The sequence below is a fragment of the Solanum lycopersicum genome, chromosome 6 (genome assembly GCF_036512215.1).
Source record: "Solanum lycopersicum chromosome 6, SLM_r2.1".
In the NCBI taxonomy this organism is placed as follows: Eukaryota; Viridiplantae; Streptophyta; class Magnoliopsida; order Solanales; family Solanaceae; genus Solanum; species Solanum lycopersicum.
This window is the reverse complement of record NC_090805.1, coordinates 31,071,481-31,083,048: the sequence shown is the minus strand read 5'-3', so window position 1 is coordinate 31,083,048 and position 11,568 is coordinate 31,071,481. Positions and strand designations below refer to the sequence as shown.

Here is an 11,568-nt window from a genome sequence, read left to right as displayed (position 1 = left end):
TTCATAACACTATTATCACACCATAAAAGTTTGTTATATCCGTCATTAGGACACATCTAACCATTTAGAAGATCGTACATCAATAGCTAACACATTTCTATCAATTGAATAGATCCAAAATATTATTAAATTCATTCTTAGGTCAAATCGATAACAAAACTAAAACACATCATAACATTAACCAAGTAAAGATTCATGTTATTGTGGTAGTGGTATTGTGACTTTTTTTATATCTAATCTAGGAAATCATCATAGAGATTATGACCTCACTTGCCTTAACATTTTTTCATCATTAGCTATGCAATACATATATGCTATTATAATTTTACTAACAGTATTTTTTCAAATTAATGGTGTATATTACCTATCCATCTCGTACGAAACTTCTTGCATGTTCAGACAGTGGCAAGGTCATCTAACTTAACCCCCTCCCCCACGTCCTATCCTTCAAAGTTTGGGGTATATAATTGGATAAAGAAGCTAGAAAATGCTCCAGTAAGTCATAGGTAATGCTTTTACTAATTGACACTCAACATGAGACTATCATCACATTTTGTGTATCCTCAAAACTAGTATGTCACAAACTCAACACTAAGTCTATCAACTAAATTCATTTTATAAAGCAGCTCAAAATAATCTACAATAAAAGCATAAACATCTTCAGAATTAATACCCATGAAGAATGAGGATTTCAACTTTATGGACTTAGCAAAAAAATCATGTTGATCACTAGTCATTACAAGTCCTACTACATGAAAATATTACTATTTTCAAGGACACTCTTTTATTTCATGATGTTGCTATTTATACTTCTAATACTCTAGTACTAACTATATGTGAAATAGATTGAAGAAGATCAAATACCAATTTGTAACACATAGATACCAATTGGATTAAAGAAGTAGCAAGAAAGAAAGAAGGAATGATGTTTTCCTGAAGTCCTATAGTCTCTGAAAGAAAAGTAAAGGTGTCTCCATATCTTTCTGTAAGACTCTACTACACTTGTCCTTGTATGATGAGATCACCGAACCTAACGCTCTAATACCAAGATTGTCACGACCCAAAATGAGTCGTGAGTGGCACCCATACTTAAGTACCTAGGTGGACAAACAAATGAATTCAACCCCAACTTATATTTATCACTGAACTTACAAATACTAACCATAATGGGGTAACTAAAATCTCATTAGTGTAAAAATACAAAATCCATACCCAAATCCTAAATGTCATTACAACAAGGGCATCTAATCACCAATTACAACTCTAATAGTATCAAAGACACAAAAATAATGAAATAAAGTAATTTGTGTCTAAAAACTAAGGACATCATGTAATGAACGAGAGAATCAAACCCAAGCTTGAATGAACAGCTCCCTTTTGAACCTGATATGCCTAGACGTACTAGAGCCGAGTTCGAGTCAAATTAGCCGGTACACTTGTTGCACTCAATAAAAGGAAAAGAAAGGAAAATACAAGCAGGAGTATGAGTCAACATGTACTGAGTAGGTATCATCGGCAAACTCAAATATAATTCAATATACAATGAATAGTAGTATGAACTTAACTATGACACTTAACACATAGTAAGCAATAAACAACATGAACAATTCACTAAATAATTAATCACAATATCAAGCACAACCATGAGGACTCATGCCTCCATGACACACTCATTTGGAAAGTGGGTTCTTTGATATTAAGTACCTTAAGTAAATTCAATCGTTTTCCTTTAATATTATCTTGTCGGAACGTTACACTCCAATAAAAAAATACAATGTCGCAACATGACACTCCGATCCAAGAATACCGTGTCGGAACGTAAAACTCCGATCCAAGAATACCGTGTCGAAATGTGGCACTCCGATATAAGAATACCGTGTCTGAACGTGACACTCCGATCCATTTATACCGTGTCGCAACATGACACTCTGATCAAATTATGCCATTACTTTTCATTTATTATCAACACTTTCAACTCATTGATATTATTTGATCAAACATTCTTTATTCAAGACATCAATTCGATAAAGAGAGTTCAAGAATATAAATTACACAATCTCATGATTTCACACCAATCATAAAGCACACAACCAAGGAACACAATCAAGTACATAGAAAACTTCACAATATCATTCAATGCATATCAATCACTATTAAGGGTTAACTTTCAAATAGCATAAACCATAACCTACCTCCACCGAACAACCAAATAAAGCAATTAAGACACAATGATTTTCCCTTCGTCAATGTTTCAAAACATTTCAATCTATCAAGTGTACAGTATTAGTAAGCTAACGGGTTTATAAACACTTATATTTTTCTATGTCTAGACTAGACCAAAGCCTCACCTACTTTTATAATCAATTTCCTAAAGTTCAAGCTTATGGGTAAGTATTAACCCCTCCACTTAGCATAACTTTAATAAAATTTAAATAATTAAATACATAGAATATTTAAAATCCTATCTTAATATATAAACATATAAATTATAATGCGAAAAAATATTAATATATAAATATGGAAGTCACTGCTTACGAAACCAGTGGCTGACTAACAACAACCCAACACCCAATTCCTTTACATCACCATTTATGCCACGAACTTTCACGGAAATTAACTCCTCTACAAAACAAAATCCAAAACTTACATTTAAAAATGGAACCTGACAACTTGTTATGTCAACACCTCATTAAACAATGACTTGTACTCCTTGTTATCTATTAAAAAGAATTATCTCCAATATAAAAAATAAAAATCATGTGTAGCATATTAATATATATCCTCTAAATCTCATTTAAATCCCCAATGATTTCCCCTAGTTATTGTCCAGTGATTGAATGCACTAATCATAACCTTATATTGCATTTAAAAATTCAAAGTCTTATCTTTTTCAAATTCATTTTTTTAAATCTCTTTCCCAGCCAACATCTTAAAAATAATAATATTATAACTACTAATCTAATAGGGAATAGATAATGAATTACAGTAAATTACGATTAGAACCATTACCTGGGCAATTGTTCTTGTCGGCGGCTCCATATCCCCGTAAGGATGAGTTTAGGTTTATACTCTTTATATCTTTCTTTTCCTTTCCTTTTCTTCACTTAATAATTAGGTATTAAAAGTGATTAAATTAGCTTATATTATATATGGACTTAACCCATTCACCATCAATTAATAATATAAATCATTTAAAGCTATCCCACTCACATCATTATTGTAGTTACATATAGCAAAATATCCTTTTAAAATCTATCGAAAGAGTTTTTTTTAAACATAAAAAATTCTAATACACAAAACGACCTAACGGGTCATTACACACAATAAATAAGAAATTGCATCAATGGGTTTAAGTTTCAAACTGAAGAACTTTCTAGGAACAAGAAAACAAATAATACCAATGTCTACATACAAGGTGATGTTGATGGTATTGGGCAAACTATTGAATACTATCGTATCATTCAAGAGATTATTGAAGTGAGATATTTAGGTTGACCTAAGAAGAAGAAGAAGATTCTTTCGGTGTGAGTGGTTTGACCCGTCACATAGAAGCACAAAGGTGGACATCAACATAATATAATTTAAGTTAAGTATACCAAGAAACGGAAAAGTTATGATCCTTTTATAATTTAACAAAATGCTAAACAAGTGAATTACAATCCATATCCATTGCATGGAGACAAAGATAATTGGTTAGTTAATATAAAAAGTAAGTATGTGGGAAAAATTGAAATTGACAATGTCTTAGATGTGGTGTATCAAAATGATGTTGCAACAGTTCTACAAAAAGTTGGTGTTGAATTGGAAACCACACTACAACATGTTGAACATATATTAGAAGAAGTATCTGATGATGAGATACAAAATGTTGAGGAAGAAATATCTGAGAATGAGGAAAATAATCATTTGATGACAAAGAATGGGACGATGATGTAAATGAAACAATTGAGGAGGAAGAATGGGAGAATTATGGAATTTAACCAAGCGAGGAGGAACAGTGTAGAATGAAACCTAGCTAGTATATATATGTAAGTAACTATACTTTTGCTACTTTTATTGACTTTATGATTTTTCTATATATATATATTATACATGTAAATTTGCATATAGAGATGTCATTAGGAAGTGACGATGATAGACATCGCGAGCATCTTAGAGATAGTCAGACTAACCAAGCCAAAAAATGAAGTCCAGAAGAACCATAGATCCTGAGGATATAACAGGATCTATTTCTTTTGCGCCAGAGCGCATTAGCCATGATAATCTTATGCTTGTTGTTCCATTTGGTATGGAGGATCCTTGGCAATATTATCCTAATTATCGTCGACCATTCTGTTCTTCATCTTCCTCACATGCATTGCCTTCCATACTCTATGAGGACCTACCTTTACATTCTATTCGTTGAGGACCACCCTTATCGGTAGGTACTCCATCTTCCATAGGTACATCTCCTCGCTTATCGGCCATGAGGATTAGAGATTCTAGTAGTGAGCAACAGTCAGATGCTATGGCTGGTACACCACCATTAAATTAGTGTAATATGCATCCTAAGGTATCACCCTCAACTACACGTACAGCTACTGCTACTCCAGATGAGATGTCTCCTGTAGTTCCTTGCTAGAAAGACAAAATTGGTAGAGTCATGATTCAATCGGATGGAACATTTTAATTTTGTTTTAGTTATCTATTTGTTAGTCTATTTTATTTATTTTTTATACTTTAATCTTATATTTTTTCATGTACTAACATTTTTAATATGTTTTTTTTCAGGTGACATCTAGCAAAGAATGTTGTCCGGGCTTTAAAGACTGTGTTAGAAGACTCTTTACACAGACTTATAACTCTTGAAGCCAGATCTCAAACACTATATGCCAGATGATGTGTAATAACTTTAGGTTATAAATTTAGTTAAATTTTGTATAATTTAATTTATTTTACTATAAACATTATTCAATTATTTTTATTTAGATTGTGTTTACTTTGAAGTCGAGGCACAATCATATCATTTTGACCATATTTGAGAGGAAAGCGTCTTCCAGACTGTCTGCTCGACTAAAGAAAATTCAAGATAACGATGAACGTCCACATTGGATGTTGCCTCATTTTTTCAATGAAATAAGCTTGTATTCGAAAACAGAAAAGTATAAGGCAATATCAAAACAAGAAAAAAATGCTAGAGACAGTTTTAAGGGTGGCTAATTGCATACCAAAGGTGCAAAATCCGTTGGAACAATTGCAAGAGAGATAGTATAAGTTCTAATTCAAACTTTTAAATCAATATTTAGTTGATTCATATAAATTTTTACAAATTTCAATTTTTATTTATAGGGAAAAGAATTGGGACACACTCTAATTGAATCGGAGGTTTTCAAGAAGACTCATGTTAGGAAGAAAGAAAATGAGTCAGATCTGGATGTGTGGATGGAGGAAAGAGCCGAGCGAACTTTTGTATGTGATTTTATATGAATAATATATATAAATTGTTAATATATTGCTTATATGTACATTGATATTGATGTTAGTTTTTATATTTAACATGCAGAATGACTTTCGGCACTACGTCTCTAGAATCTAAATAGTTCAGTCCAATTGACACATGATCATTTTACCCTGATTTGGAAAGAAAAAGTGATAGGGAGACAGACAAGGGTAGATTCTATGGTATAGACTCTCGAAACGATATCAGAATACTCCTATTAGGCTTAGAAGGAATTTGTCACGACCCAAATCGAGTCGTGAGTGGCACCCACATTTATCCTCCTATGTGAGCGAACCAACCAATCTAAACCCCAACATTTCAAACATAATAAATAGAAAAACAATGCGGAAGACTTAAAACTCATTAACAAAATCAATAATAACCTTCTAAAACTCAAACTTATCATTATCCCCAAAATCTGGAAGTCATCATCACAAGAACATCTATCCTCAAATTACTAAAGCTAAGAGTATCTAAGAAACTAAACATAAATAATAGCTAGTCTATGCCAGAACATCACGGCATCAAGACATGAAGAAGAAGATCCAGTCCAAGCTAGAAGCTTTAGCTCACTCTGAAATCTGGTGTGATGAAGACTGGCTAGAGTTGCGGTTAGGTTGAAGACAACGGTACGTTTGCTGCACTCCACAATGAACAAAAAGAAAACATACAAGTAGGGGTCAGTACAAAACACGAGTAGTGAGTAGATATCATCGGCCAACTCAAAATAGAAAACATTGTATATCAGATAATATCATAAAATCAACTACAATACTCAACAGGTAGCAACAACAAGTACTATAATCATTAATAAGTACGCCAAGTACACCCATGAGGAGGCAAACCTCCATACCATACTCATTTGGGAAATAGGTTCATTAAATCTGAGTATATTACCATAATTCAAGATTCACTCTCTTTATTCCTCTTGTGTCGGAACGTGACACTCCGATCCCCTAATACTACGTGTCGGTTCGTGACACCCGATCCCCCTAATACTACGTGTCGGTTCGTGACACCCGATCCCCCTAATACTACATGTCGGTTCGTGACACCCGATCCCCCTATTACTACGTGTCGGTTCGTGACACCCGATCCCCCTATTACTACGTGTGGGTTCGTGACACCCGATCCCCTAACCTCATTCTTTTAGTTCATCAGGCCTTCTTTTATACCAAAGCATCATCATTATCAAGAGGTTTTCAAGGTTTAGGATTCAATAATTTTATCATGCTTATTTCATCACAATTATATCATCACATCATGCAAACACACAATTAAGCATATAGAAGGGTTTTACAATACTACCCCATACATATCATTCGCTATTAAGAGTTTACTATGAAATAGCATAAAAACCATAACCTACCTCCACCGAAGAATTGTGATCAAGCAAGCTAATCCTCAAAATCTTTGCTTTCTTCTTCGTTCCTCTCTCTCTCTCTCGATCGTTTCTCCCTCTTCTCTCTATTCTTTCTATCTTTCTTATTCAAACCCTTTTTCTTTTACCCTAATTAGCATATAATTAAGTATAAAGGATGACAAAAGTAACCCACTAATTAATTTAAGGTTATCTTCTTTAAACCTCAAGAAATTTGATTATAAATATTCAACCACTAATTTTATAATTATAAGCAGGAATAGTCCGAAACGCCCCTTAAAATATTAAACAGAAATTCGACCCAGTCAGGGTAGCGCAGACTGTGATGGCCCATCGTGCCTACGGCGGTCCGTCCTACTGCTTCCGTCACAAGGTTCGGAGACTCGATTTATTAAAGAGTCTGTGACAGCCCGTCATGCCTGTGACGGTCCGTCCTGCCACCTCGTCACGAAGTTTAGAGAGTCGATTTCAATACCCAAATTTCAGAATTCTAAGTGTTTTGGAACGAGATCCCTCGACGGTCCGTCATGCCTATGACGGTCCGTCGTGGTATCCGTCGTCTCAGCATGTTTTTCAAGAAATAAAATTTGCTGCTCAAAACGACTAAACAGGTCATTACAATAGATACCAATTTACCCATCGTTCATCCTCGAACGATCACAAGAAGAAAGAAGGGCGAAAAGGAGTACCTGAATCTGTAAACAGATGTGGGTATCTTTCTTGCATATCAGCCTCCTTCTCCCAGGTGGACTCTTCAACCGGCCGAATCTTCCATTGAACCTTAATGGATGCAATCTACCTCGACCTCAACTTGTGGACTTCTCTATCTAAAATAGCAACAGGCTCCTCCTCATAAGACAAATTCTCATCAAGCAGAACTATATCCCAACGAATGATGTAGTTTCCATCCCCATGGTACCTTTTCAACATAGACACATGAAATACCGAATGCACTCCTGACAGTCCTAGGGGTAAGGCCAATTCATAAGCTACCTCCCCCACGCGCATCAGAACTTTAAATGGACCAATATACCTTGGGCTTAGCTTACCTCGCTTACAGAACCGCATCAACCCTTTCATGGCGAAACCTTCAGCAAGACTTGCTCACCCACCATAAACTCCAAGTTCCTAACCTTTCGATCTGCATATTCTTTTTGTCTACTTTGAGCCGCTAAAAGCTTCTCTTGAATGCATTTCACTTTATCTAACGATTCTCTCAGAAGATCAGTACCCCACAGTCTAACTTCAAATGCATCAAACCACCCAATGGGAGACCTACATCTTCTCCCATACAGTGCCTCAAATGGGGCCATATCAATACTTGAGTGATAGCTATTTTTGTATGAGAACTCTGCTAAGGGTAAGAAGTTATCCCAATGACCACCAAACTCTATCACACATGCACGAAGCATTTCCTCCAAAACCTGAATGGTTCGCTCCGACTGACCATCCGTCTGAGGGTGGAATGCAGTACTAAGGTCCAACCTAGTACCTAATTCAGCATGCAATGTTCTCCATAACTTAGAAGTAAACTGCGTACCTCTATCTGATATGATGGAAAGTGGAAATCCATGCAATCGAACAATTTCTGAGATGTAGAGCCTGGCTAACTTTTCTGCATTGTAGGTCACCTTGATCTGGATGAAGTGAGCAGACTTATTTAATCTGTCCACAATTACCCAAATAGAGTCTAATTTCCCCAATGTCTTTGGAAGACCAACCACGAAGTCCATTGCAATTCTCTCCCACTTCCATTCAGGAATGGGCATTCTCGGAAGTGTTCCTCCGGGCCTCTGGTGTTCATACTTTACTTGCTGACAATTTGGAAATTTGGCAACAAAATCAACAATGTCGCGCTTCATTCTACTCCACCAAAAGTGTTGCTTTAGGTCACGGTACATCTTGGTTGCACCAGGATGTATAGAATATTCGGAGCTATGAGCCTCTGTAAGAATACTGTGGATCAAATCATCAACACGGGGCACACATACCCTTTTCTTAATTCTCAAAAAACCTTCCTCATCCATTATTGCTTCTTTAGCCTTTCCTCGCAACACCATATCCCGAATTCGGCTTAGTTTCTTATCATCAAACTGTTTTCCCTTGATCTCGTCAAGAAAAGAAGATCTCGCCTCCACACTGACCAAAAATCCTCCCTTCTCATTTACTTCTAACCTCATAAAGTCGTTAGCCAGAGTCCGAACCTCTCTAGCCAATGGGCGTCTAGAAACTTGTAAGTGGGCTAAACTACCCATGCTCACTGCTTTTCTACTTAAGGCGTAACTACCCATCCTTCAGTAGTTCCATCCACCTTCTCTGTCTTAAATTCAAATCTTTCTGAGTAAAGACATACTGTAGGCTACGATGATCCGTGTAGACATCACACTTAACTCCATATAGATAATGCCTCCATTGCTTTAATGACTCCATATAGATAATGCCTTCATTGCTTTAATGCAAACACTACCGCAGCCAACTCCAAATCATGGGTCGGATAATTACGTTCGGGCACCTTTAATTGCTTCGAAATATAAGGAATTACATTCTTCTCTTGCATTAGTACTGCACCCAAACCCGAAGAGGAGGCATCACAATAGACAATGAAATTCTTACCTTCCACTGGCAGAGTAAGGATTGGTGCAGTAGTCAACAAGGTCTTGAGTTTCTGAAAGCTTTCTTTACACTCGTCCGACCATACAAAAGGAACATTCTGCTTAGTCAAGTTCGTCAATTGGGAAGCAATGGAAGAGAATCCCTTGACAAATCGGCGGTAATAGCTAGCTAAACCAACAAAGCTCCTTATTTCTGACACATTAGTAGGTCTTACCCAATTCTTCACTGTCTCAATCTTAGAAGGATCCACCATCACGCCCTCCTTAGACACCACGTGTCCCAAGAAGGACACTGAATCTAGCAAAAACTCACACTTGGAGAATTTGGCATAAAGCTTTTTCTCCCTCAACATTTCCAATACCATTCTCAAATGCTCCTCATGTTCTTTCTTGCTCTTTGAGTATATCAGTATATCATCAAAAAATACGATCACAAAGAGATCCAAATATGGCTTAAAAATTCCGTTCATCAAGCTCATGAAAGAAGAAGGGGCATTGGTAAGAGCAAAAGACATCACTACAAATTCGTAATGCCCATACCTGGTCCAAAAAGAAATCTTTGGCACATCCGTTGCTCGTATTTTCAATTGATGATAACCGGATCTCAAGTCAATCTTAGAGAAGACACAAGCACCTTGTAACTGATCGAACAAGTCATCAATGCGAGGAATGTGATATTTGTTCTTAATAGTTACCTTGTTCAACTGCCGGTAGTCTATGCACATTTGGAAACTCCCGTCCTTCTTCTTCACAAATAACACCAGAGCACCCCAAGGAGATGCACTTGGTCTAATGAAGCCTTTGCTCAAAAACTCTTGAAGTTGGGCCTTTAACTCTCTTAACTCCGCGGGAGCCATTCTATAAGGAGGTATAGAAATGGGGCGAGTGCCCGGTTCAAGATCAATGTAGAAGTCAATATTCCTATCTGGTGGCATACCAGGAAGATCTGCAGGAAACACATCTAAAAACTCGCGGACTATCGAAACCGACTCAATTGAAGGTACTTGGGTGGTATCATCCCTGAGGTGTGCCAAGAAAGCTAAACAACCCTTACTAACCATTCTCTTAGCACGAAGAAAGGAGACGATATGAACCGGATTGGAAGTGTAGTCACCCTCCCACACTAACGGATCTGTCCCAAGCTTGGCTAACGTCACAGTTTTGGCATTACAATCCAAGATAGCAAAATTTGGAGAAAGCCAAGTCATACCCAGAATTACATCGAAGTAAACCATTTCTAAGATATCCAAGTCTACATAAGTATTGCTTTCCATAAAAGTCACAAGACAAGACCTATAGACCTTCTAAACTATCACAGACTCACCCAGCGGAGTAGAAACACGAATAGGCATGTCAAGTAATTCACAATTTAATTTAAGACCATTAGCAAATGAGGAAGATACATATGGAAGTGTGGATCCAGGGTCAAATTATACAAAAGCCATGCAATCACAAACCGAAAGATTACCTGTGATGACAGCATCAGATGTCTCCGCTTCAGATCTCCCAGGGAAAGCATAACAATGGGCCCTCTCACCTGTCTGTCTGTTGCCCCTACCATGTTGTGATGTAGTGGCTCAAGTTTGCCCATCACCCCGCCGTTTTGGTGACCACCATTACCTCGACCACCGCGTCCTCCAGAATGACGACCTCTTCCATAACCACCTCTAGCTCTAACATTTGGAGGTCTGTAACTCTGTTTTGGACAATAACTCTTAATGTGTCCAGTCTCCCCACATCCATAACATTATCTTGATTCAAGCATAGGTCTCTCAGAGAAGTGTTGACCGGTCTGAGGTGGACCCCCAACTACAATTTGTAGTGAACACTGAATTGGTCGAACTGAGTAACCTCCGGAGCCCTGTCCTCTAGAGTAAGAACCATTAAACTCACCTCCCTTTTGAAACCTTTTTGATGTAGTTGCCATGGTGAATTCATCTGGCTTCACTCCCTCTACCTCTATCACGAAGTCTACCACTTCTTGAAAAGATTTCGCTGTAGCCGCTACCTGTAAGGCTGAAATCCGCAACTCTGATATCAACCCCTTCATAAAACGGCAAATGCGCTCTTGTGGACTGAAACATAGTTGGGTGGCA

At 37.1% G+C, this 11,568-nt stretch overlaps 1 long non-coding RNA gene across 1 annotated transcript; it reads right to left on the bottom strand.

Moving 5' to 3' along the window:
• Positions 1-2,232: 2,232 nt before the first annotated feature.
• LOC112941677 (uncharacterized) lies at positions 2,233-3,113 on the bottom strand. The gene is made up of 2 exons (XR_003247169.2): positions 3,010-3,113; positions 2,233-2,622 (listed from the first exon to the last, which is right to left on the bottom strand). It is a non-coding gene; the product is annotated as an uncharacterized lncRNA (long non-coding RNA).
• Between the last annotated feature and the right edge of the window lie 8,455 nt (positions 3,114-11,568).